This window comes from Ambystoma mexicanum, chromosome 6q (genome assembly GCF_040938575.1).
Source record: "Ambystoma mexicanum isolate Mex_15411 chromosome 6q, UKY_AmexF1_1, whole genome shotgun sequence".
In the NCBI taxonomy this organism is placed as follows: Eukaryota; Metazoa; Chordata; class Amphibia; order Caudata; family Ambystomatidae; genus Ambystoma; species Ambystoma mexicanum.
In genome coordinates, this window is record NC_090937.1 from 859,036,146 (window position 1) to 859,059,383 (window position 23,238).

Genomic DNA, 23,238 nt, shown 5'->3' on the forward strand with positions numbered 1-23,238 from the left:
ACTTTGTTATGCATGAAGACCCAATCCAGAACCGACCCATGTTAAGAGTGTCCTTGGTAAACACATTGTGAAGTACCAAGTAAAACAGAGTGTCTTTTAAATGAGAGGCATAGGAGTCCATGGGGTGGATGAAATCCTGATTAAAATTGCCCAATATATTCAAACAGGAGATAGATAGGGGAACAAGGAAGGTTGCCTCTTTTTTGTTTAAGGGGAGCTTGACTCAAGAGGACAAATATCATATATCAAAAAAAGGCAGAGTCAACAGCTACCCCTATTCAGCTACGCATTTGCCGGTAGGTATGAAGAGCAGTAGGCAAGTTTTAATACATACTAGCTCGGGGTATATTCAAAGGCATAAATAATTTCATTCAAGGAGCAACAAAAATGAGAAAATTGTCTCAAAACTAGGATCATACTTTGACAGAAGATACATAGGGCCTCATTACACGGATGGCGGTGGACCAAGGTGCTATTAGCACCTTGGTCCATGCCGGTAAAATCTGGCACCGCCTTGGTGGAAAGGGGAATTACCGCCCTATTCCAAGGTTGGTGGGGCGGTAATTCTCCCTTCCCCCATTGTCCTTCCCCATTCCCATTTTTGCCCCATAGGGCATAATGGGAATGGGGAAGGTGCTAATTACGGCACCGCAAATTCCGGTACTGTAATTAGGTGCCTGGTCCCTTTGCGGGTTGGTTTTTAACGCCTGCAAAAAGCAGGCGTTAAATTCCCCAACCCGCAAAGGGACCTCGTAGTAAGGCGGTAAGGCTTTACCGGTACCGGTAAAATACCGGTACCGGTAAACCCTTACCGCCTACCGTGTAATGAGGCCCATAGGCAGTACATGTAAGGGTGATAGAAAATCCCCACTTACCTTCTAACTCAGCGACTCACAGTTTAATATAATAGTACATACAGTTATGTTGGCCTGCAACTACTTACTATAGGTAAAGGCAACTCCCTTCACCACTCCCCTTCAGTCTTATGGCAGAAATCATATGATATCCTGAAGGAATAGATGCAATAGTGGTTGACCAGAAAAGATCTTTAAAGCAGGTTTCAATACCAGGCGGAAGCTTTAAACTGTAATGTATTATTAGGTAGAAAATCTCTGTAGAGTGTCGGAATGGAGCAGGCATTAATCAGCACCCACTTTACAGTCTCCTGGTTGTTAACATGGGGTTGAATTACTGACTCATCATCAGTTGCAATGTGAGTTTGAGTCTCATATTAAGTGTTTCACCTTTCTCCAAATACAAGTGATGCATATGGGTAGGTACCAAGGACTTTGACATGCCTGCAGAGTCATACCAGAGACTAATCCACAGGAGTCCTTTGTAACTGAGCCCTTCTCACAGAGCTGACACTAGTGTGATACCAAATTGCTGTGGCTTTATAATTATGTGATGTGCAGCCGCCAACCTAACCCAGTCATGTCTTATATTTGTAGATTTACAGCCACCAGACTGACTCGATGACAGCATTATTATAATTTAGATCAGAGGTGCAGACAGTTAAAAGGCCAATTCTGTCTGCAGGATGATTTTTGTATCCCAGCTGCTGCCAGGACCTTTGAGCCTAATCTGTGCATTGCAAAAGCTGGTGCTGTAAATGTCAGGAGACTAGTTATGGAAAAAGCACATGTGTGCACTATCATCTTGAAATGGAGCATTTAGGAAATTGGATTGGATTACAGACCTCCCTTTCAGAAGCAGAATTAACTGCATAATTATAATATTAAAAATAAAAAAGGCATGGGCTATTCCGCCTTCAACACATGGCATTCTGTCACATGGACTCTATGGCCTAGTTTGAGACAGAGACCTTTTGGCGAAGGTGTTCGGCTTTACTGCTCTCTGGCAATGGTCAAAAACATTATTCCATTAAACAATTCATCAGCTTTAGTTTTGTTTGTTCTTTCCAATAATGGGGGTCGGAGGCCTTTTTGGATTTTATTTTCCAATGCCACTCCCCTTCCATTCTGAGGACTTACTGGCAAAACCTCCTCAATGGCCAAGTCTAGAGTGTGTATGTGCTGGCAAAGGGGATGCCGGACAGAAGATGTGTGGCACAGAGTACACTGAACAACTGTGCACGTTTAACCTCCCAAGTGCCGGCCTTTAACAAATGGTGAGCGGCACCACTGCCTATTTCTCACCAGGCGTTAGATGTTTACATTAAGATGAATACGTTGTCACTTTATATATATTATTACATAACATTTTTCAATCTGTTTTCATTCAATACATCCTTCACGTACAAGAACACACACAATCCCCTGAAAGGCGGACACAGAGAAGCTCTTTGTGACGAGGAAAGGAACACGCCATTGAAAGACCAGCGCCTGCGATGCATTAGCTGTCTTTCACATCTGTGGCCTACAAATGTGGTTTCAATGATCATAAGCACTTTTATCATCGGATGAACGTTTTGTTCACACAGTTTTCTCATATTAAAAACCTGCCAAAATGTTACAAATCATTTTTATGGAAGCTGCAGGGAATCGGTTGCATGGGCCAAGAAAACCTCTTTTTTTCTGAAAAGAGTTTTTGTTACTACCTATTGCTCTTAGACTATAAAAAAAATTGATTTATGAAAGTGAAACTGGCTTTTAGAAGCCAAGCTAAGCCATGGCTGTGCATCTCCCACCCACACGCCTGTCATTGGATGATACCGATGACTTCACTGATTATAAGCAATGGAGCCTTTCTGATTGTATGATTCATAGTTCACCCTAAAAGGCTGATATATATTGGGGGTGAACGTTTTTATGTGAACCTGGGATTATGTTATGAAAGCATTAAATGGGCTTTCAAAACAGTGAGTTGGCAGCCATGTGTTTTCAGTCTGTGCTTGTTTATAACTAGGAGATGGCGAAGGATGTTCATTTTGAAGAGTTCTTACCTATTCCAATGCAATGTAATGAGCTATTCTACTGCATTGTTTACCACTGTAGTAGTCTCCCGGCGCTGAGGCTTCACCAGAGAAGTGACATATTGTGCCCACTCCATGGTGCCCAGAGCCGGGTCAGGTGATAGTGCATATTTGTGAAGTGGTCACAGGCAGCATATGGGACCAAGGTTAGGAATATGTGAAAGAGGGGGCGGGAGTGGTTTGCACCTGCTTGAATTCATCATGTGCTCTCAAACATCCTGACTCGATTGAGAGTTAGTGTAGAAGGAGGGGGTGAGGTTTTGTTCCTTTGGTATTTTTGAGGATTTCTTTTTAATACTACTTGTAGCAGGGTGTGTGGTTGCATGAAGGACTCACAATATGCACAAGAAATCCCATGCAAAACTGCTTGCACTGCGTACGCTTTGCCTGCCCAGATCAAGTCCTGGGGCGTGTTAGGGAGATTTATCATTTGTATGCTTCATCCCCTTTCCTAGTGAGGCTCCCAGCACTGTTTGCTGGAATGCTGGACCTTTTTCTTTAGCCCTGAATGAGTGGAGCCTTTTTCCTCGCATTCATTCCTATGGGCTCGGCCTTTTGGAACTCTGTTCTCTGTGTTTTACCTGTTCAAAGTAGTCTACTTTCCTCCATATCTCTTTCAAGGCATCTGTATTTTACTATTGCAGCACAAAACCCCTAATGGGTAGTGTTGCTGGGAACCCTTTAGGTTCTCCTTTGAGATTCTTTCCTTTATCAGGCAGGGAGCTCCCTATCTTTATTATTAGGAGACAACTAAAAGATAGTGAAACAAGGTGGGCAACAATCGAATGTGAATGTGTTTTCTACTGTATGGGCCTTAATTTTCCTACCAGCTGGCATGCTTGTGCCACTCAGAACCTCACTTCAAGGGTATGTCAGACTCACTTGTTTACCTAATCTCTCAACCCTGAACTCACTACTCCTTCCCACCAATGTAAGTAGCGCACTGATGCCCGAGGGCTTAGCATGCTGCTATAAGTATACAAATAAATAAGGTCTACAGAAAGCAAGACTCTTTTCTAATTTTGTTTAGATGAAATGGGTGACATAACAGCATCCCTATTCTGCATTAGTACACTTTAAGGTTTGCGTGGAACAGGTTCAGAAATGCATGGATATAAATAGCTTTCAGTTACATGTCCAGAAAACAGATGTTTTAATCTGCCAAAGGTCTGCCCGGCCTTCAACTATTGGACCAATGGTTTCTTCTACAATAAACAATGCAGACCAGTTCTGCTTTTCTACAGAAAGTTGAATCCTCAGCTGCAGTACAGCACCCATCAGTGACTATTTTGTCAAAATGGCCCTGGTCTTCTTTTTTTGGCATTTTCTTTTTGTGAGGTCTTTCTCGTGTTTCATTCTGTGCGTTGAAGCTGTGTAGAGCCCTTTGTTCATTTTGCCTTTGGTGGACTTCAGTCCTGATACCCGCCTCTGGTTCCAGTGTGTCTTGGAGGACAGGATAGGAGGGAGGTTCCCGAAACTCTAGGAATGCCTGAATGCAACCAGTCCTGATTGGCTGGCTGAATGTCCTTTAAGGACAGCCACCCTACTGTGTGATTGCCAGCCTAGGCTATGCATGAATGAGAGAAACCTGCTTAAAAGGCAAGGGTTTTGGGACTAGACTCAGAGTTGACTACTGGGAAGAACACCCCATAAAGAAAACATGAACAAAGCTTGCTGCATCCTCCTGGACCTTTGAATTGCCCAGTGATGCCCTGCTGCTGCGATGAAGCTTCTTTTTCTGATCGAGAAGAGACACTCTGGAAGGGACGACTTCTTCTCTTGGGGTAGTGTGACCAACTAACCCAGAGAAGAACTCAGAGACAAACTCCACTGGACTGTCTTTCCAGATTGGCTGTACTTCTTCGCTGCTGCAAGAACTGAGTGCCAGGGGTCTAGAAAGCCGTAGTCAAGTGAAACGTCTGCAATCCGGCCAGAATCTCCAGGAGTCTTCTAATGACCCTCCAGAAGAAGGACGACCAGATCTCGGGTCTCCTTACCAGAGTGCATGACCCAAGGAGTGAAGGAAGCCCAACCGCTATCCAAGATCTGCAGTGGTGCTGTTTACCGAGCTCTGAAACCACAAATTGCTGCTGATCCAAAAAGAGTCTGTCAATGCTGATGACCTCCAAACTGCTGCCGCAGGAGCCCTCCAGGCATCCTCCCTCTTGTCCCCATTACTGAGGCTCAGGAGCCCAGGGTCTGCACTGCTGCATCAGGACAGAATCCAGCTGGACCACTCTTCTTCAAACCATAGGTACTGTTTAGACTTGGGGCACTTGCCTTAGTGTCTTTGAGTTGTGCTTTCTTCAGTTGAGACTTGCATTGGCTTACCCCTAGAGTTGATTTCAACTCTGTTTTTCACAGGCTTAAGAGCTGGTGGTCCTACAAGTGATTTCCACAAACTCTCTTATTTTGTGCAAGACCTTTATTAACTACGAAGTGCCTCAGCTCCATAGACTGTGCTCCAATTGACTTTGGTTGTCCTGGCTCCCTGCAGACTCTTCTAGTACATTTACTTTGACATTCTGTCCCTTCATTGGCTCCATGTGGCTGCAAGGATCAAACTCAAGACCCTCTGCATTGTCCAAAAGGCTTTCTGGGGCCTGGCACCTACTTACCTTCAACGTTGCCTTCCTAAACACTGTCCCTCTCGAGCCCTCCGCTCTTCTACCTACAACCTTCTATGAGTGAGCCGGTTCTCCAAGCAGAGATTTGGAGGGAGAGCCCCTTCCTCAGCAGGTGCCTCCCTCTGCAACAGCCTCCCTGCCACCCTCCGTCTTGAGCCTGAAATTCTCACATCCCGAAACTCCTCAAGACCATCCTTTTCTCCTCTTCTCTCTCATCATACCCTGCTAACCTGGCTCTCTGCTCTTCCTTCTCTCTACCTCCTTACATACAGCTTATTGACTGGCCGCCTGCTGTACCTGAGAGTCTCATAGGTCCCTGCCACCCCTGCCAGTCTTTCTGTACTTGCCGCAGTGCCCTAAACCCCACTGCATGTGTAATAAAACCTTGAGAGATTCTCTCTCCACACTTCGCCAGCTGTTACAGACTGGGCACACTAGGTCCCCTGCCCCTCCTTTGCCCTCCCGCACTTTCACAATATGTATAAAGCCTTGCCAGAAGATTGTTGTGTCTGTTCTCCCTTGTCTTCACCCCTTCAAGAGCACTTGAAAACACTGCAAAATCGCCATCAGGCCTATTTGCTCTAACTAAACTGTTAAATGTATAATATTCACTTAATCTGCCTGTGCAGACCGTTATCGTCTCAGAAATTCAAGGGCTCTGAGCAACTGTTGTTTTTTCCCCGAGTTCCATCCCTCCTTGAGTGCTTTTAAACCCTTGCCTGTGTATAGGTGCTATGCAAATAAACATTACCATACCATTGCATACCTTATAGGTGGTAACCGGTTTTAAACTGTTATTACTGGGAAAGGCTTGTCTAGACCTCATTGGAAGATTTAAGTATACTCACATGCCCTGAGAACCTGTTGAACCCTTTTCCTTCCTTTAACTTTCCTTTCTGCAACCTCAAAATCTGCAAAGTATAACTAGTGATATAAAACAGAAGATGTGGATTAACGCGTAAAGGTCTGTGCGCTGGTGTTCACTGATTATGTTAATAGTTCAATTAACCTTAAGGAATTGGAAGTGTAAGCTGCATTACCACCTGCGCCAACCAGTCCACCCTGGCTGGTACTGAAAATCGTATACAAAATGGGAGTTGAGGTGGAGATGCGCTAAACACGATATAAATAAGGAACACTAGTAGTACAGTTGATGCTTTAATTGTAGCAGGAACAGCCGATACGTGTTTCGACACGCAGGTCGTTTTCAAGGCTGAGTAGTTATATGCAACATTGATATTTCATAACAAAAGCAAAATCCAAAAATTGTTACAATCACATTAAATTAAAGCAAATACAAGCCGTATCACATTACATTAGATAATGATTTAAATAAAACCGAATAACACCACACATTGTATAATAAAAAATCACTGGCATACCGTAAACCATGGTTGAAGGGTGGAATAAGCAGAAGCAAACGGCAGTTGCAAATGATAAAACAAAACAGAAGATATACGTTAAGTAACATGCTTTAGCAGTTAGATAATACATCACTCTGGGTATGGGGGAACAAAAAACACAAAAGTCCTCTTGAACTGTGCGCAACAACACCGGAGCCCCCAATCATGCATGGTGTGCACATATCACCCATGCAAACAATGAAGTAATGATCTATTCGGCACCAAAGGTAAAGGCCACAGATTGGCCAGAGGCCAGTGTCCAATGTAAAAGTAAAATGCAAGTAATAAACTTCACCTACCACAGGCAAATGAAATATATCGAGAAAGTCAGTAATGGGAAATCCCTGTGTAAAGCAATCATCAGTGTCAAATAGATGGCACGGCATAAATAGCGGTTCTAACAATTGTATGGAAGTATGAATTATAAATCAGAGTATTCGCGTCTACATACCACAAAGAACAGGGCGTTGTAAGTATCACGCTGATGTCACATTCAGGATTTAAGTCCAAGCCGTAATGGCCGTAACCAATATATAGCCCAGAGAAAATCAACAGAATAGCTAAGTACTACAGCCAGATTAGATAGAATCAATTTACCTTATACTAAGCGAAAAAGAACCAAACTTACTCGCTAGATCGAGCGTTCACATATTTCAGAGGAAATCCCCAAGGCAGCCGTACAGGCAAAAATTTAGAGAAAAATGAGGGAAAGGCAACCGACGTCACAGCGGTGATGTAGGTTGCGTCGCACGCATCTGGCGTTGCGTGAATGACGTCAGTTGTAAACAAACAACTGAACTGAAAGTAAAATTAAAACTCAGCCGTCATGCTGGGAGAGTACAAAGAAGACTAATAATAGGAGGCTGATACCCGAATGATAATTAAAAAGTAAAGGAGAAATAGAAGAGAAGCAGCCGACGTCACAGCAGTGACGTCCGTAGTGTGGCACGCATTTGACGTCGCCTTGATGACGTAAGTTGTAAATAAACAACTACATTGAGCAAAAAATTAAAGCTAAGCCGACAGAAACATCATATTGGAAGAATGCAAAGAAGAACAATAGTGAGAGGCTGATACCTGAATAATGATAAATCAGAAATTAGTTAATAAGCACAGAGTTAGACAGACAGTATTACCCGAATAAATTCATACTTGAGCGAACAATGTAGTATATAGCCTGAACTCGAAATAGCGATTAGAATCAATGTCAAAATATAAGAGAAAAAGTCAGATCACAATTATAGTAGCAAAAGGAGGACCAAAGGAACTACCTATTGCAATGGTAAGACATATCAAGTATTTGAATGAGAATGGGATCGGTTAAAATTAAAGGGTGCTAGTGCCCACGAGCATGATGGAAAGGCTCCGGCGAAGTGCGACTCCAAGTACTATTTGAAAAACATAAGGTCCATTGTGACTCTTTTATCAAAATTATTATAGAAATACAGACATCTCGTGGTCTGTATTTAGACCCTGTGTGGTGCAACGTAATAAACAAATAAGTTTTGCCTCCATTTGACATAGTTTCAGCTGTAGGTTGCCAACCCTTTTCCCCTTATGAGCCTTCATCAGAGCAATAAAGCGCAAATCAGCAATATTATCCAGCTGGTGTTCCAATTGCCAGTGAGCGGCCAAGGGTGACTTTGGTTCAAGCATTTTGAGGCTGGACAGATGTTCCCTTATTCGGATACGAAGTTGACGAATGGTGCTACCCACATACACTTTCTCACAGGTACAAATGATAGCATAGACCACATAGGTAGTCTTGCAGTTGATAAAATCACGTATTTCAATTTGAGTTCCAAAATGATCACAAAAAGTTTTGCATTTACTAACAGCCCAAGGGCATTGGTTACAATTGCCACATTTATGAAAACCCCCCGGTTGTTGTAACCACGTGGAGGACCTTGGTTGGTTATCAAAAAATGAAGGGCTCACAATGTTTTTGATCGTAGGTGATCTTGTGAAAGTGAATTTGGGTTTTGGAGTCAAAAATGGTTGTAAATCCTTGTCAAGTCTTAAAATGTGCCAATGCTTGGCAACCATTTTGTATAGCAATGAGGAGTCATTCGTAAATGGACTGATTAGTGAGATTTATGGGGAATGCTCTTTTGACCTAGTCACATTAGTCAGGAGGTCATGTTGATGAGTTTGAGTAAATTGAGAGTATGCCTTATAGATAACAGAACTCTTATAGCCTCGATTGAGGAAGCGTTGATTTAGGATATTGCATTCTCTTTTGTAATCACTAGATAAAGTACAATTACGTCTGGCCCTATGAAATTCACCCATTGGAATGTTGTCAATGGTGGCGCGTTGGTGGTTGCTCTGGGCAGCCAAAATTGAATTAACCTCAGTAGGTTTTCTAAAAGTATTGAAGTGTACATTATTTCCTTCATGAAAAATATGTAAATCCAGAAAATCAATTGCACATGGTTTACAAAGGCCGGTAAGGCGGATTCCAAACCTATTGGTGTTAGCATGACCTAAGAAAGCAGTGAAAGAGTCTTCAGATCCCTTCCAAATTAGAAAAATATCTTCAATATAACGACGCCACATCACAATATTTGACACAAATTGCACTTGATTGAGGATATGTGTTTCTTCATAGAAAGCCATAAAAAGGTTAGCCAAAGTGAGTGCAAACTTGGCCCCCATGGCAACGCCCCTCACCTGCAGGTAGAACTGATCATTGAAAATAAACATATTGTTCGCAAGTACAAATTGTAAAAATTGCTTCAACATGAAAACATGCTCAGGTATTCCTAAACACATAATCAATTGTCTGTAGCGCTAACTCATGATTAATATTGGTGTAAAGTTCAACTACATCAATTGTTGCCAACAGGTAATCTGGTTCCCAAATGATATCTTGCAAAGACTGTAAAATGTGAGTACTGTCACGAATGTAGGATGACATTTGTACAACAAAAGGCTTAAGTGCCTCGTCCAAATATTTTGAGAGGCCTTCAGTAGCCCAATTAATACCACTCATGATGGGCCGAACCTCGGGTAAGGTCTCAAAAGGTTATGTATCTTTGGCAGAAAGTACATAGTCGGTATAGTAGGATTAGTATTAGACAAAAAATGTTTCTCATCTTCAGTGAGGAAGCCTTTATGGTACCAGGTGTCAATTAATTCGAGAAGACCGGTTACCACACGCTTGATAGGGTTGGAATCAAGGGTTTCGTAGCAACCAGGGGTGTGTAAATGTTTGCAACCCATAGTTATATAGTCAAGAGTGTTAGGAATGACAATATTGCCCCCTTTATCGGCCTCCTTGATAACAATTGAAGGATCTTTTGCCAAGTATCGTAATGCTTTCCTTTGCTTTATAGTAAGATTACTTTTTTGTTTTTGTATGAGTCAACCTGTTTATCCAAGTAAGAATGAATATCTTGTATGAGTGCTTGATTGAAAGTTTCAATGACATTGTCTGCAGACAGTTGAGGGGTGAATTTAGACTTAGATTTCAGTTCTTTAAGATTCAAATGCAGTGGATCGATGCTTAAATCTTGAGCCACATCACATGATTGTGAACAGACCTCACGATCTAGGGTAACTAAGGTCTCAATTACATTTAGATCCCCAATGCTGAAGGAACTAGGGGCATCAGGTTTAGGCTTAGGTTTCCTAAATCAATGCTTCCTCAATCGAAGGTATAAGAGTTCTGTTATCTATAAGGCATACTCTAAATTTACTCAAACTCATCAACGTGACCTCCTGACTAATGTGACTAGGTCAAAAGAGCATTCCCCACACATCTCACTAATCACTCCATTCACAAATGACTCCTCATTGCTATACAAAATGGTTGCCAAGCATTGGCACATTTTAAGACTTGACAAGGATTTACAACAATTTTTGACTCCAAAACCCAAATTCACTTTCACAAGATCACCTACGATCAAAAACATTGTGAGCCCTTCATTTTTTGATAACCAACCAAGGTCCTCCACGTGGTTACAACAACCGGGGGGTTTTCATAAATGTGGCAATTGTAACCAATGCCCTTGGGCTGTTAGTAAATGCAAAACCTTTTGTGATCATTTTGGAACTCAAATTGAAATACGTGATTTTATCAACTGCAAGACTACCTATGTGGTCTATGCTATCATTTGTACCTGTGAGAAAGTGTATGTGGGTAGCACCATTCATCAACTTCGTATCCGAATAAGGGAACATCTGTCCAGCCTCAAAATGCTTGAACCAAAGTCACCCTTGGCCGCTCACTGGCAATTGGAACACCAGCTGGATAATATTGCTGATTTGCGCTTTATTGGTCTGATGAAGGCTCATAAGGGGAAAAGGGGTGGCAACCTACAGCTGAAACTACGCCAAATGGAGGCAAAACTTATTTGTTTATTACGTTGCACCACACGGGGTCTAAATACAGACCACGAGATGTCTGTATTTCTATAATAATTTTGATAAAAGAGTCACAATGGACCTTATGTTTTTCAAATAGTACTTGGAGTCGCACTTCGCCGTAGCCTTTCCATCATGCTTGTGGGCACTAGCACCCTTTAATTTTAACCGATCCCATTCTCATTCAAATACTTGATATGTCTTACCATTGCAATAGGTAGTTCCTTTGGTCCTCCTTTTGCTACTATAATTGTGATCTGACTTTTTCTCTTATATTTTGACATTGATTCTAATCGCTATTTCGAGTCCAGGCTATATACTACATTGTTCGCTCAAGTATGAATTTATTTGGGTAATACTCTCTGTCTAACTCTGTGCTTATTAACTAATTTCTGATTTATCATTATTCAGGTATCAGCCTCTCACTATTGTTCTTCTTTGCATTCTTCCAATATGATGTTTCTGTCAGCTTAGCTTTAATTTTTCGCTCAATGTAGTTGTTTATTTACAACTCACGTCATCAAGGCGACGTCAAATGCGTGCCACGCTACGGACGTCACCGCTGTGACGTCAGCTGCTTCTCTTCTATTTCTACTTTACTTTTTAATTATCATTCGGGTATCAGCCTCCTATTATTAGTCTTCTTTGTACTCTCCCAGCATGACGGCTGAGTTTTAATTTTACTTTCAGTTCAGTTGTTTGTTTACAACTGACGTCATTCACGCGACGCCAGATGCGTGCGACGCAACCTACGTCACCGCTGTGACGTCGGTTGCCTTTCCCTCATTTCTCTCTAAATTTTTGCCTGTATGGCTGCCTTGGGGATTTCCTCTGAAATTTGTGAATGCTCGATCTAGCGAGTAAGTTTGGTTCTTTTTCGCTCAGTATAAGGTAAATTGATTCTATCTAATCTGGCTATAGTACTTAGCTATTCTGCTGATTTTCTCTAGGCTATATATTGGTTACGGCCATTACGGCTTGGACTTAAATCCTGAATGTGACATCAGCGTGATACTTACAACGCCCTGTTCTTTGTGGTATGTAGACTTGAATACTCTGATTTATAATTCATACTTCCATACAATTGTTAGAATCGCTATTTATGCCGTGCCATCTATTTGACACTGATGACTGCTTTACACAGGGATTTCCCATTACTGACTTTCTCGATATATTTCATTTGCCTGTGGTAAGTTTAGTTTATTACTTGCATTTTACTTTTACATTGGACACTGGCCTCTGGCCAATCTGTGGCCTTTACATTTGGTGCCGAATAGATCATTACTTCATTGTTTGCATGGGTGATATGTGCACACCATGCATGATGGGGGGCTCCGGTGTTGTTGCGCACAGTTCAAGAGGACTTTTGTGTTTTTTGTTCCCCATACCCGGAGTGATGTATTCTCTAACTGCTAAAGCATGTTACTTAACGTATATCTTCTGTTTTGTTTTATCATTTGCAACTGCCGTTTGCTTCTGCTTATTCCACCCTTCAACCATGGTTTACGGTATGCCAATGATTTTTTATTATACAATGTGCGGTGTTATTCGGTTTTATTTAAATCATTATCTAATGTAATGTGATATGGCTTGTATTTGCTCTAATTTAATGTGATTGTAACAATTTTTGGATTTTGCTTTTGTTATGAAATATCAATGTTGCATATAACTACTCAGCCTTGAAAATGACCTGCGTGTCGAAACACGTGTCGGCTGTTCCTGCTACAATCAAAGCATCAACTGTACTACTAGTGTTCCTTATTTATAGTGTTTAGCGCATCTATAACTAGTGATATATAACTGCCATTACTGTCCTTGTGAATGAAGTGACCCCGGGATGTAGGAAGTGTTTAATATGCATATTCAAAGAGTATCCACTAACTTATGCTGATTCTGGAAAAGTATTTTAAATTATATTTAATTGTTACATATCTTGTCTTTTGTAAAGAACGCTTATTTAAACATTTATGTTAAATAAATAAATAACTATAACTGACACCTTGAGTGTAAGTCTTACTTGTTTACTTGTATTTGCAAATGTCATTGCTACAGCTCAACAGCTCACATTTACCCCTCCTGAGATAGGTCTGGCTGCTGAGTCGCACTACCAACATGTTTAGTACAGCCCCATACCAAAAGGTGGTTTACTTAATAGCAAGTAGACGAGTGTTGAGTAGTCTCACACAGTGTTACTGCATCAATTCTTGCCCAACACCGGCTCCAGTTGGACTGAATGATATTGGCACCACATTCAAGTTACGGAAGTCTTAAAAACACCCTACAGTATGGATCTGTTCAATAAAATACAGGTCTCTACAGTAAGGTTCAAACTGAGGGAGGCTGCGATCTCCCAGTTTCCCTCACCCAAACCCAAAAGGTGCATCCCAGTTCTAGCTTCTCACAATTCCACCGACCCCGGTGATATCCCACTAGCCAACATTGTAGCATTGAACATTAACATTGCAAGTCTCTGTAATGTCACCTATTTAGCCAATACTGCTAATTCCCTGCTCTTCTGAACCTGCCAGCTACTGAAACGGACGCGGAGAAGCCTGGGTCTGCTTGCATCGGGGACCGGTGAGTAGCATAGCTAGGATCTGGTCGCCCTCCTGCAGGAGCCCATTGCTTTTCCCCGCTGTGTCAAACAGCACCCTTTTCCGTACTCGCGCTTTGCTTCTGCCCACTGTGGAGGCTGCACTTGAGTCGCGAAACTTGTTCTTCTTCTTTTGTGCACTAAACTGAACTGCCTGAGTTCCCTCGAAGAGCTTCTCCTTTTGCCTGTTGGCACCAGCGCGTGCAGGCACTTTTGAGCACAAGGCTCCACTCTTCGCGGGGCTCGGACTTCCATCTAGTTAGGTGCCTCTGAAGGCGAACTGGGTCTAAGCATTATTGCGCACTGCCTGTTTTCCCTCCCTTTTAGGTGGACTACACATTTCGTGCATATAACGCTTGAGACTTGTTGTATTTGTATATATATTGTGTTGATATGGTATGTGTTGGTTTACTATCGTTATATTGTGATTTTCTCGCTACGGTCATTGTTTTAAAGGCCTTGGAATACATGTGTATATATTTTTAATATAACAACTGTTTGGAGTAGTTTTTAAGTGATCTTGCTTTGTGTGCTCATTGTGGGCTTTCGGTCACCCTCACCCCTCTTGAGACCTAGTCTTGGCCGCCGCATTCGCTACCTTGATTGGTCTGGCTCGTCCAGAGGTTACCCTGTTCCAAGTAACTAGGTTGGCCTTCTGAACTTCTGCGCCACCAGGACAGAGTTCAGAAATCCGTCTTAACAGGGACTAAAAAATGAAGTGGGCTCCATAGCCCCAAAGAAAGCTAAACTGTAAGTTAACATTTCCTGGAATCCAATGGCCTACTTGGTCTTCGACAATCTGGCTTTCGCCCACGGCACTGACTTGGTTTTGCTCGACTTGCAATAAAATCAACTGGATGAGATCAAGGATGCATGCAAGTCAGCCCTACTCCTTCTCAGAGACTTATCCGCTGCGTTTGATTTAGTAGACCACAAAATTCAGTGTCATTGCCTCGCCTCAGCACATTTCTCCCCCCAATGCCACAGCCTGGATCACATCATTCCTGGAAGGAAGAGCCACGAGAGTATTCATATCAACCCTGCGTGACCCCAGCCACCATACACGATCCTTGCGGGACACCACATTGTATCTCTGCCATGCTCTATATCGTTGCCAAGCTAACTATACTGATGACCACAAGTCCTACTCCCACTCTCTGGTAACTACAAAATGGATATCAAGGCCCACAATTCAATCTACTTCACTATCAGGCTTGGATGGCAGCCAATTGGCTCTGCCTTTACTGGGACAAAACGTAAATCCTCTTGGTCAGACCACAGGAAACCCTCAAGCTCAACAACCAATACACTTCCTTCACTATAGACAACACCCAGTTCCATGTCTCACCCTCTGTTAAGGACCTTGGAGTCTGTCTAGATGCCACCCTATTCAAATCACAAGTCGGTGCCATTGCTTCTTCACCAGCATACCACGCTAAGTTGACTAACGCAACCAGAGCATTCCTATCCAGCAAAAAACTGCATCCATCGCAAGAGCGATACGGCTCAAGACTGGATTATTGCAATGCCCTCTTCACTGCTACATCCTCAAAAACTGATCTCCAAACTGTCCAAAACGCCCTCCGAGCTGCCCTCCACATTCCCAAAGAGAACACATCACTGCAGCAAGACGTGATGCACATTGGGTTCCCGTTAAAGAACGTGTCCTATTCAAAGTCCTCTCCATTGCAGACAAATGCATCAATCAACCGGACCCCCGTCACCCCACCTATCCTCGTATTGTCAGAGCGGACTCGTCCCGACCAACAAAAACTCCCAAATTCCCACACTCATTTAACCCAGAGTTAAACGTGCCAGGGCTGGAGGTGCCTGCCTCTCCTTCATCGCTGTGGCACACACCCTCAGGAATGAACCATCCCATTGTGCATTCCCCCTGAAAACTTGGCTGTTTGAATAGCCCTATTTACACCCCTTCCCCTTAGCCATGGGTGCCCACTGTAACCAAATGTACTTGCCCGTGTATGTATTCCACTGTACTGTGTAATCTACCTCTTCGCAGTCAAGAACACACGTTCACTGTAACCATATGAACTGTGTACACTATGCATTCTTGCATCTTTCCTCCCTCTGTACCCGTGCTGTGATACCCAGGGGCTGATGTGCGCTATACAAATGAGAAATAAATAAAATATATTTAATTTGTTGGTAGCGCCCAGATGTATCACAGCACTAAAGTACTGTACATGGTTGAGGTACAGTAGGACAATCGGAAATATATAAATCGAGTAATCACTTTAGGCATACTTGTTAAACAAGGAATTTTTTTGTGGAAGGTGTGGTATGAGGGCGCTTCTTGGATAGAGTGGGGCAAGGAGTTCTGGAGCGGGAGGGCAATGACTGTGAAGCTTACCTCACTAGCTATTTTCCTTATGAATCTAGTGATGGGGTGGGGGAGGAGCGCAAGTATTGTGGTTTTGCACTCTTGATAATGTGTTGGTTGAGGTAGGAGGGTGCTAGGTTGTGGGGGCATCGATGTTTGATGGATAGAATTTTAATTTCAATGCAGGGTTTGATATGCAATTATCACAGCATTTTGCTAATCCACAATGTCGCACAAGTTGGTCCTGTTATATTTGTATGTCTAAAATTGAATTTTTTAAATGAATTTTCAATTGTTGAATTAAACAGTTTATGAATTGGGTTATCCTATAGTGGACTTTGCTGACATCTTAAATGCCATGGGAAGCAAGTTTGCCCACTCTGCACATTGCCATGTTGTGAAATGTGTACTTTTTGCTGAATTGAGGGAGGGAGTGCATTTTTGTTTTTAAGCATGTATAGTAATGTTGCACAGAATCCATCCAGTCAATCTTCAGCACCCAATTCTATCATCAGCTGAGGCTTTTAAAGGTGTGGAACCAATAGCAAACACCACCCGCTGTGGCTTGAACACATTTTGCGATTGGAGGAACACCTGGGTCTGAATAGAAGTACGATCCATAACATATATAAATATACCCCAGAAGTCTACCTCTCATTGATTATATCCACTTCCCTTACGAAGGATGTACAAACATTATTGAAGTGGGGATGAAATCAAGAATAGGGTTAAATGCTGTTCTAGGTGCATATATCAGTTTTTGAAGCTGGGTTTCCTGACTTAAAATTATATGCCTGTAAAGAAGTACAGTTTTGCTAGAAAATATAAATGATGGGAAGGTAAGGAGTGCATTTGTTGACACCATGTGTCTAACAGGGAGCAAAGATGGGATCAAGAGATGGAGGGCGTGCCTTAATTCAGAATTCTGCTCTTGGTTTGGAGGAGTAAAGTATGGTCATTACTCCCAGATATTTGTCCCCAGTGTTTAGAAATTAGGGGAAAGCAATGATGCTTGAGTAAATTGGGTTATTGCTTTAAGTTGCAACACATGAGGCCATAGGAGTTTCACTATTTCCCATCCTAGGAGCAGGTGAGTCGGTCCCCCCTTGCGCGACCCTTTCCATGCATTTTCCCCCCAAAAAAATGCCTCCAGGCCCCTGCGTGCCCCGAGCTCCCCAGCCCGCTTCCTGGTTCTTCCCCTCTCGCTCCCCCCTCCCATCCATGCGCGACCCTTTCCATGCGTTTTCCCCCCCCCAAAAATGCCTCCAGGCCCCTGCGTGCCCCGAGCTCCCCAGCCCGCTTCCTGGTTCTTCCCCTCTCGCTCCCGCCTCCCATCCCGCCCCCCGCCCCTGATTGGTTGTTTTGGCCGAGGCAGCGTCGGTGTACCAACCCGCTTCCTGCACCTGCTCCTATTTCCCATCCTAGGAGCAGGTGAGTCGGTCCCCCCTTGCGCGACCCTTTCCATGCGTTTTTCCCCCCCAAAAATGCCTCCAGGCCCCTGCGTGCCCCGAGCTCCCCAGCCCGCTTCCTGGTTCTTCCCCTCTCGCTCCCGCCTCCCATCCCGCCCCCCGCCCCTGATTGGTTGTTTTGGCCGAGGCAGCGTCGGTGTACCAACCCGCTTCCTGCACCTGCTCCTATTTCCCATCCTAGGAGCAGGTGAGTCGGTCCCCCCTTCCCCTCCTCTAAAATCTCCTCATGGTCCCATCCCTCCCACCCCCCCCTCTGATAGGCCCCTCGTCCTTTATCACTGGTTCTCCCAGGGCAGCCCTCTGCCCGGCAGCCCCCAGCGGCTAAGGGCCCCAAGGCCAAGGGCGGCTCCAACAGAGGCGGCTCCAAGATGTGTCTGCAGGTGTCCGCAGGGGACGCCAAGGAAGCCAGCAGCTAACAGACACCACCAAAACCGTGAGTGTGGGATGGGTGGGGAGTAGAGCAATCACTCCACTCCAGAAAGCCCATGCCACTCTATCTTACCCCCAAATAACATAGACTGCCATAATATTAGCATGTCCGCACCTAGATAGAAATGTGAAATATTAGCATGTCCACTCTTAGATGGAATTGTGAATGTTAGCATGTCCGCACCTAGATGGAATTGAGAATGTTAACATGTCCACTCTTAGATGGAATTGTGAATGTTAGCATGTCCGCACCTAGATGGAATTGAGAATGTTAACATGTCCACTCTTAGATGGAATTGTGAATGTTAGCATGTCCGCACCTAGATGGAACTGAGAAATGTTAGCATGCCCACTCTTAGATGGAATTGTGAATGTTAGCATGTCCGCACCTGGATGGAATTGAGAAATGTTAGCATGCCCACTCTTAGATGGAATTGTGAAAAGTAGCATGCCCACTCTTAGATGGAATTGTTAGCATGTCCACACCTAGATAGAAATGTGAAATATTAGCATGTCCACTCTTAGATGGAATTGTGAATATTAGCATGTCCACTCTTAGATGGAATTGTGAATGTTAACATGTCCACTCTTAGATGGAATTGTGAATGTTAGCATGTCCGCACCTAGATGGAATTGAGAATGTTAACATGTCCACTCTTAGATGGAATTGTGAATGTTAGCATGTCCGCACCTAGATGGAACTGAGAAATGTTAGCATGCCCACTCTTAGATGGAATTGTGAATGTTAGCATGTCCGCACCTGGATGGAATTGAGAAATGTTAGCATGCCCACTCTTAGATGGAATTGTGAAAAGTAGCATGCCCACTCTTAGATGGAATTGTTAGCATGTCCACACCTAGATAGAAATGTGAAATATTAGCATGTCCACTCTTAGATGGAATTGTGAATGTTAGCATGTCCACTCTTAGATGGAATTGTGAATGTTAGCATGTCCGCTCCTAGATGGACTTGTGAATATTGGCCCGCGCCCCATCTAGATGGAATTGTGAATGTTAGCATGTGAAAGTTGCATTTAGAAAGTGTGCCCTATAGCCTCTCCTTGAATTTTAGAAATGTGCCCAATAGCCTCTCTGGTAAATGGAATTTAGAAGTGTGCCCAAGATCCTCTGTGAAAGTTGCATTTAGAAGTGTGCCCAATACACACTCTCGAAAGTTGCATTTGAAGTATGCCCAATAAGCTCGCTGTGATTTTAGTAGTGTCCACAATAACCACTCTGTGAAAGTTGCACTTAGAAGGGCGCCCAATACCCCCTCTGTGAAATTTAGAAGTGTACCCAATTACCCAATAACCTCTGTGAGAGTTACATTTAGAAGTGTGCTCAATAGCCCCTCTGGTAAATTGAATTTAGAAATGTTCCCAATAGCCTCACTGGAAAATTGATTTTAATAGTGCGCCCAATAGCCTCTCTGTGGAAAATTGAATTTAGATATGGGCCCAATATCCTCTGTGAAAGCCGCATTTAGAAAGTATGCCCAATAGCCACGCTTTGAAAGTTGTATCTAGAAGTGCTTCCAATAGCATCTGTGAAAGTTGATTATAGAAGTGAATCCAATAGACACTCTGGAAAGTTGCATTTAGAAGTTTGACCAATAGCCTCTCTGAAAACTTGAATTTAGAAGTGTGCACAGTAGATGCTCCGTGAAAATTGCATTTAGAAGTGTACCCAATAGCCTCTGTGAGAGTTACATTTAGAAGTGTGCCAAATACCCTCTCTGATAAATTGAATTTAGAAGTGTACCCAATTGCCTCTGTGTGGAAAATTGTACTTAGAAGTTTCGCCCAGTAGCCTCTCTGGGAAAGTTGCATTTAGAAGTTTGCACATTGAAAAGCATACAACCCATCATATCACACCACCACGCTTACTCTCTCCTTTACATCACCACTCAACTAGAATACAGAGATACTATGACACCATTCGGTATAACTGTTCTCATACGAACATCCGCCGCTTACTCCACATCATTCTATGTAAACACTGCTGGTCTCACACCCTCAGCCAGGCGTTTTCCTCAGGCCTAACGCAGCCACATCCGTTCCGGATAAATCCTGCCAGAACGAACACATTCTCCTGATCTCTCAACCACCACACCTACCGATAAGAAGCAGCTATTACACAAGTACCGCACGAGCTGCACACATATCCGGTGCTCACACGCACCTTTTGACTCTCCCTACTCTCTCTACTGATCTGAACTGCGGTTCCCAAGGGCGTTCAACCTACCAGCGCCTTCAGACCATACCAATGGTATATAAGGCGCTATATAAGTGCAAAATAACAATAACAATAACAATAACAATAACAATACAGTGGTTAAATATGTTCATATGAGTGTGTTAGGGAGAATTCTCTGAAATGTGCTAATTCCTTTCTTCCTTAGAGACCACCAGCACTTTTGCTGGACCATAGGACTTTTTAAACTATTAAACTGGAGAGAGTGAGACCTTTTTCACACTCTCTCATGTACTTAACTGTGATTTAAACACTGTGTTTCTTTTGGTTATGGAGTCTGACAAACTCCATAGGCATCATCTTTTTACATTGTGAAACATAGCACCTTCAGTGCAGTGGCACAGGGAAGCCTTACAGATTTCCCCAAGGTTTAAATACCTTCTCTTGGGTAAACTACTGTTTCTAAGAGCAGTAAAGTGGAATTGACTTTACTTACATTTATAACTTTCTAGACCCACCACACACTATCTTACAATAGGGTGCTGGAGAGGTTACTTAGTATCCCCTTTGTCTAGTTTCTCATGTAGTATTTTTATGTTACCCTTTCTACAATTAATGGCTGGTGGCAGTGGTTTACTTTTAACTACCATTGGGAGTTTTTACCACAGGCTGCGTTCGCAGCTGCAGTAAGGCAACCATGGGTGTCCATTTTGTCAAAATGGCACTGGTCTTCTTTTTTCACCATTTCTTGTTGGAAATATCCTTCATGAGATTTACTTTGCGCTTCAAACCAGGTTTGGTCCCTTTGTTCATTTTGTCTTTGGTGGGATTCACAAGTGAAGCCCGCCTCTGACTCCAGTATGTCTGGCAGGGGCAGGAAGTGAGGGAGCTGCCCGAAACTCCTTGTGCTTAATCCTGTTGGTTACAGCAATGCACCCACAGGTGATTGGCCGGCTGGCTGTCCAGCAAGGACAGCCACCCTGCTGTGTGATTGACAGCTAGGTTGGAATGAATGGGAGAAACTTGCATAAAAAGCTAGGCTTTTTGGCTTGGAAGGCAGAGTCGACCACTGGACGAAGGAATCCAAAGAAGAACTTGGAAGAGATGCCTGCTACAACTCCTGGACCATTGGTTTGCCCGGTGAAGCTCTGCTGCTTTGCTGAGGCTCTGAATTTGCATCGACAAGAGAAGCCTTGCAAGGGCGACTTCTATCCTTGAGTTGGTGGGACCAATCAACTCCAAAGGGAACTTGTTTGGGCATCCTTTCGAAGCTGGCTGTACTTCCACTGCTGCTGCTGCTGGAACCGAAGTGCCAGGGAGAGGAACACCAAATCGAGTGGATCGCTTTTAAGTCAGACCTGAGCACCAGGAAGATCATCCGGACTTCGCTGAAGCAGGACTGACCAAGCCTGAGCCTCCTCAACAGAGTGCTGAACCCCAGAAGCAAGGAAAGTCTGAAGTGGTATCCAAGAACCATAGTGTTGCGGTTTGCTGTCAGACGCGAGTGCCACTGAATTGAAGTTTGCCCTTTGCTGTCGCTGATCGTCCTGTTGTGTTGCAGGAGGCCCCAGAAGTCCTCTCTCTTGTCCCCACCACTGAAGCACAGGAGCAAAATGATCTTCAGAGCCTCACAAGATCAGAGGCCAGCTGGAACCATTTCTTCTAACCAAAGGGACTGTACTGTCTAAGAGAACTTAACTCTTGTCTTTAAGCCTTACTTGTTCTCAGTTGAGTCTTTGTTGCTCCTGTAAAGTTGCTTGCATCTTCTACCCCTCACAAGCCTCCCAGCGTGTGGCCCTACATTGATTCTATGTTTCTACAAATACTTCTAAAACATTGTGCAAGACTTACTTACCTGCAAGAAGTGCTTCAGCTCACCTAGACTTTTGCCCAATTGACATTGGCTGGCCTGGCTCCCTGAATGACTCTTCTCTCCTCTGATTGTGTGTTGGTACCTTCCTTCCAGGAAAGGGTTAACTTACTTTGCATTGGGGGGGTTCAAAAGTACTTACCTGCTTAAGAATATTTGTGTGATCTCTTGTCTTATTCTAAAACCTATTTACTTTGACACATATCTCAGCATTGATCTAAATGTACCTTTGCTATATTAATAGCCACAGTGTCCTAGCTATTTAAGTTATCTGATGGTGTAGGAAGTGTCTGTGTGACATCCTTAATAGGTACTTGAGAAACTAAGAGTGTGTATTTTGGAGAGTATTTTTGTGTTACTATTACATTGACCCTTCTGAAGAAGGCTTATTCAAACTGACTGTTAAATAAATGAATAATTGTTAAATCGAGAAACCTTGTGTGTAAGAGTTTATTTGGATACTTGTCACTGTGAATCTCTGTGTAACCACCCTACTGCTCACATTGACCCCTCTTGAGATAGGCCTGGATGCTCAGCCACCCTACCAACCTGTGTAGTACAGCCTTATACCAAAGGATGGGTTCCTATTGCCAGGAGGTCAAGGTTGTTGAAGTGCACCCAAAGGGTACTGCACCAAATCTTGCCTAACAGAGAGGATGACGTAAGCTCCACCCAAAAACCTCTAGTGCAGGGATACATTAAAAAAAACATAAGCCTGACCACTGAGAATTTGGGTTTTTAATCACGTGCCTTTGCACATCTTCGCTCCTCACAATTAATTTTAATTAAATTAATTAATTTTACCTAACAAAAATTAGGTAATGCAGGGGGATTAGGAGAAAAATGTGAGAATGTATCTCAGATGAAAACTGAGAAGAACAAAACAGAAGTTAGCAAGTGCAAAGAATTTTCCAAAGATCTCTGCGGATGCGTTGCTGTGACCTTTCAAGCTCTCTTTTAGTTCATTTTAGGCCCAGGGATAGTGGACAAATCTTTCTCGAGTTCTTACT

At 43.3% G+C, this 23,238-nt stretch overlaps 1 protein-coding gene across 1 annotated transcript in view; it reads left to right on the plus strand.

Annotated features, from left to right (window-relative positions):
* The window catches only part of TLL1 (tolloid like 1), a 455,972-nt gene that overhangs the window by 342,606 nt on the left and 90,128 nt on the right, over positions 1 to 23,238 (plus strand). The window lies entirely within an intron of this gene.